The following is a 5547-nucleotide window of genomic DNA, read 5'->3' as shown; positions in this document are numbered from 1 at the left end:
GAGGAAGGGGGGTGGGGGGTGGGGGGGTCCTGGTGGTTGTTTCAACATTTCACACGGAGCTTTGGAAATAGGTGTAATGTTAAAAAAATAAATAAATAAAAAGTGACGGGGTATAGTTTCTCGGTGAGGTGAAATGCAATGGCCATAAAAAGGCACACGTAAATAAATAAACAAACAAAACAGAAAATAAAAAGAATTAAACTGCGCAGAGCCGCGGCGCAAACGGACAGTAAAGTCTGTGACAGAGCGCTGCAGGACCCAACACTCCTCCCTGCAGAGGCGGAACACAGTGCACCGGCAAACACTGCTGCAGCTGCGCGGGGTGATGCTTAAAAATATAAATAAAAATAAAAATAAATAAACGTTGCCCCAATAAACAAATCAAAATCAAGACATGTTTAACATTTGTTCTGAAAACTGCACCAAATTAAAGCTGGGATGGTTCAGGCGTGTTTTTATTAGTGTGCAAACACATTTTTTATTTTGTATAATAATAATAATAATAATAATAATAATAATAATAATAATAATAATAATAATAATAATAATAATAATAGCCAAGTTGAAACTGAGAAATTTGGGACAAGTTTGCCAGGAAAGTCGGAGAGATGTCCGAGGTGATGCTGAAGGCCCTTAAACAGACACAGCTGGGGGGTGGGGGTGGGGGTGGGCAGCGCTGCGGTTTATAGTTTAACCAAACTCCCATCTGAGTCCAGATAAACCACTTGGATCACGTGGACAGGAAGGTCACAGGAATTTACAGTCAACTTCATATAAGTTTTATTAAAATCATATTTATTTATTTAAAACATGAAGTCAGTTCATGTCTGAGTCTACTTCCTTGTAAAAAAATATATATGTTATTTTCCTTAAAAATATATATTTCTAAATCATATATATATATATAAATATATATATGTATAATTTAGTAATTCTTTTGACTAACCAGTGTAAACCATTTGAACTTCAGAACCTAAGAACCTATGACACAACAACAACAACAACAACAACAACAACAACAACAACAATAATAATAATAATAATAATAATAATTCACACACACAGACTGTCAGGTTCAGGTATAACAACAACAACAACAACAACAATAATAATAATAATAATAATAATAATAATAATAATAATAATAATAATAATGTTTTAAAGGCTACTTTTAAGTTGCAGGATTTGTCTTGTTTTCATGACATTATTTGAAGTTTATTAAAAACAAACAAACAAACAAACAAACAAATCTTTGGTGCATTTCGCCCCTCAAACAACCTCCCACACTTTTATGCTGGCTCTGCTCCTTGTTTTGAGAGGCGTATAAAGAGGTGTAACTTTGCAAACATTTCTTAAGTGCAGAGAGCCAGAAGGACCCTCCAGTATTGTCCGCTGAGAGAAAGAGAAACACGTCGACAAAGGAATCCATTGTTCCTGCCGAACAATCCAAGGGGCCTAGTAAGCTGTCCTCTGCGATCAGGCAGCCGGCCGCTGATTTGAATGCGAGGGGGGCCCCTCCAGGGAGAAATGGTAATGTATGTCCAGATACCACAAACACCGGCTGATGTCAGACCCTGCAGGTCGACTGATGCCTGTTCCTGGACAACACACACTCCGTGGACGGGCAGCACCTTCCACCTGCTCTCAGGATGAACCTCTCTCTGTGTCAGGGCTTCAGAAAGGCTCCTGAAGTCCCAGCGGTCACAGGTAAGCTTGGGACGGTGCAGAAATATTACCTGAACACACACACAGGTTTAAAGTTTACCTGTCCCCAGTGTGATCAGACTGAACTGGTGTTTCTGATTCAGAACAAAAACAAGCTGATCTTAGACGAAAATCCTGCTTTTTACCTAAAAGAAGTTCTTTTAAATCAGGTTTATTTTACTTTAATAAGAGCTACAAATTCATTTTAAAATGTTATTTTAAAAGACAGAGATAGAGGGGGGGGGGACTCACAATCCAGGACGTCATTGTTTCTGATTATAAAATCAGAGTAATTACACATTTGTTGAGAAATGTTCTGCCACGTGTGTTTCACAGAGCAGTGACTCAGACAAACACACTTGTTTTTAAAGTTCACTTCACACACACACACACACACAGATGATCATTTCATAAACACTGACAATTCTTCATTTGGGATGTTTTGTAGATGAATGAATTGCATTTGTCTCCATATCAATAACAACGCTCGGGCACCACCTCGCCGGCGCTAATGTAGAGGTCCTCGACTCTATCTGATAAATGTCACGAGCTGTTTGCATTGATCTGCTTGTCACACGGCCTGCAGAAAAAGAGTCATTATCTTGTCTGTTTCTGCACCGTTATGAGACGTTTGAAAGGCTGTTGAATCTTAAACACTTTCTTCTTCTTGTTTTTTTTTTTTAGAAGGCCTCCTTCTGCGTACCTGTTGGCATCTTTAGCCAAATGTCAAGAGATTTCCTGATGTCTCCTAAAATAGTCAATTGGCGACAATTCAGACTGGATTCCTGATGCAGACTGCAGCATTTCTTTTCTCCTCAGCTCGCCTGTTTTTGTGGATTTCATTGTTTTCACATGATTTTTAAGTCACAGTAAACACCAAGAAAGCCTCCCTGCCTCTGTACTAGCTACTAATAAAGCAGATCAAGCTCCAGTAAACCCAACAGTGTGGCAGTAAAACATTTAATTTTTTTCCCCTCCTTTTGTGTCCGTCTGATGTAGAGACCAGAGGGGTCACCGGGGCTGAGGTGAGATTTACACAAATCTTCCGTGTCAGCCGTTCACATGAAAACAAAGGCACACTCCTTAACCTGCCTTCAAAGAGTTGCTCTCACTGATGACACACACACACACACACAGCATGTAAAACCTGAAACAATTCAATAAACTTATGCAGAGCACCCCCCCACCTACACACACACATTTTCCACACACACACTGTGACTAAACCTGGCTTTCGTCTCCTATTCTCAGCACATCGCTGCTCGACGCTGCCGGTTAACCCTGCAATTAACCCGCAGCTCAGTCAGACATCATTAGGGAGGGAAGGAAGTAAAACACACGCCAAAGATGAGTAAAGGTGAGAAACTGTGACACGCACGTTCAGGGAAACTTAACCATAAAGGCCCTACAAATCATCGTTTGTATTTGTGAGGTTTTGCTTCTCCGATTGCTCGTGTCACATGAATCTTTGTCTCGGTGCATGAATTATTCCTCCAGTATTTTTTGATGGGGAGTGATTAATCTACAATAACCATACAGCATCACCCTGTGACCTCCACCATCCCCCCACTCCTTTTTTTTTTTCTTTTGCAGATTGGGAGGCTCCCAGTAGAGAGGTTGGGGCGTTGGAGCATCAGAGAGGTTTTGCATACAGCTGGATTCGAGTCACGGGCTGATGCACGAATGTGACAACAAATAATATTTTAAATCGTCACTTTCTTGTATTTATGCTTCTGTTTTTTTTTAAATAAAAGGGCTAAAATAGATATACTCTTAGGAAATAACAAGAATGTTCTCCATTGAATGTGTGAGACTTAAAACTAAAAGTCTGAAAGTGTTGACATTTAATGGTTTCTTTTTTATTATTATTGTTATTATTATTCTTTCCTGTGTGTTTGTTAAAGCAGCTTCCTTCCAGAGTAAACAGCAGAAGAGGAGTCCTGGGTATGAAGCCACCTCTTTACATCATCCATCATAACACAGTTTGAAAGCAAGAAAAAGGGCGTTTGTGTTGACAAGTGGTTCAGTAAAATCAGATGCCTGGAATAGAGGGGTTCTTCTGTTTTAAATAAATCCTCAAAGTGCCTCCGGATTTCCTGACCTACGGGTGAAAACAACACGGCTCCAGCTGAGGTTGATGGAGTCGGGTTGTGGTTCAGTCACCGTCTTTCTCCCTGCATGTACAGTGTGCTGCACGATGTGTGCGGTGGGCATTGTGGAGTATCTTGAGGAACTGTTTAGTCCCCCCCTCACACACACACACACACACCACAACCCATAAGAAGATTAGAGATGATTGGTTTTATTGACCGGCCCAGGCTGCAGTTATCAGGGCCACGCTCAGAGCACGGAGCCACGCTTTTGTCCGGCTCTCATTGTTCTTCCAGGCCCGAGAACCCCCGCGCAGATATGAATTTGATATGACAGTAAAGTGGCAATTATGTACATATGTGCAAGGTCCTCGCTCCTTTTCAGCAAGGAGAGCGAGGAGACGGAGAAGGCAGGAGAGATAAGGTGAAAGGGGTTAGCGAGCAGGGCTTGGGTGTATTTCGCTGCAGGAACCTGGAGTCTTGTTTTTTTTTTTTTTCCCTGATCTTGCACATTGTCAATAAAATGCTGACGTTGAAACATGAGTGATAAAGAGGCAATGTCATATATTTTTTTTAAAGTTCTGACTGTCCTGTCTCGTCAACATCAGCTGCATCTGAGGCGGACTGATTATTGCCATCAGCTGAAGGGTATAAAATGACATTAAACATGAATATTATATACATTTCAAATTAAATAAACACTTTTAGTTGTTTATTATTATTATTATTATTATTATTATTATTATTATTATTATTATTATTATTATTATTATTATTATTATTATTATTAATGCTCTTGATTCATCCACTAAATTTATTTCTAAATTAATTTAATATACATCCTTTTTGCACTCACCCATTTATTTGATAATATTGTGTAAAGTTATTTTGTTGGGTCATAAATCAGGCATTTAACGCCAGTTTCACTGACCTCACTGCATCATTAAATATTCTGTAGCTTCAGATGCACTTGTATGTGAATGTGTGTTCACATCCGCATTTTTGCCCTGTGTGTGTGTGTGTGTGTGCGTGTGTGTGTGAACTTGAAATGACCTGCCGTTTAAAATCAAAGTTGAGCAAGGTGTGCAAGTCTTCCTCTAATGTCCCTTTATTCCTCTTTTATGCACTCCGCTTGGAGAAAAGGTGTTAAATCATCTAAATCATTCCCTGGCTATTATATCCAATTAATGCCTCCTCATGGTGTTTTATTGTGTTATAAACTGCTATTGCATGTGGTTCAGTAGACAAACACAATGTGTGTCTGTGCCGCCTGCCACCAGGGGCTGGCTGTAGCCGTGCTGGGGAGGGACCAAGGGGGGCTTGGCCGCTGCCCACGGGGGCCGTGGCCACTCTAAATCAGTTAGTTTTGGAGGAGATCCTGGACGGCTTTTTAAGAGGGTCCATTATAGGCTTGTTAATGCCTCAGCCGAGGGGGGAAAACGCTACTAACTGCACTCAATTCTCCATGCACTCTGTCTTGTCTTCACTCTTTCACACACAGACCTGCAAACACACATCCACCTCCTTCTCCTTAGCTGTACCTTTTCTCCTGAGACGCACGTGTGTGTGTGTGTTGTCCTCTGTTGGTATTTTCGTTCTCACCGACACACCCATCTCCGCTTCAGTCTTCTGATGATGAATTTCATGGTGTTCACTGAAAGCAACACAGTATCACAACGTCTCCCCATTTATTGCACTGATCCACGTTGTGTGTTTGAATGCATTCTTTTGTGTGTGTGTGTGTATACAGTGT

General features: G+C 40.7%; 1 long non-coding RNA gene across 1 annotated transcript; it reads left to right on the top strand.

The window, feature by feature from the left end:
• Positions 1-2325: 2325 nt before the first annotated feature.
• Positions 2326-4568, top strand: LOC119617294. Its single transcript, XR_005233523.1, has 3 exons — positions 2326-2729; positions 2956-3061; positions 3298-4568. It is a non-coding gene; the product is annotated as an uncharacterized LOC119617294 (long non-coding RNA).
• The last annotated feature ends 979 nt before the right edge of the window (positions 4569-5547 follow it).

Source organism: Kryptolebias marmoratus, linkage group LG8 (assembly GCF_001649575.2).
Source record: "Kryptolebias marmoratus isolate JLee-2015 linkage group LG8, ASM164957v2, whole genome shotgun sequence".
In the NCBI taxonomy this organism is placed as follows: domain Eukaryota; kingdom Metazoa; phylum Chordata; class Actinopteri; order Cyprinodontiformes; family Rivulidae; genus Kryptolebias; species Kryptolebias marmoratus.
Note: the sequence above shows the minus strand (reverse complement) of the source record. Positions and strands in the feature narration are given on the sequence as shown.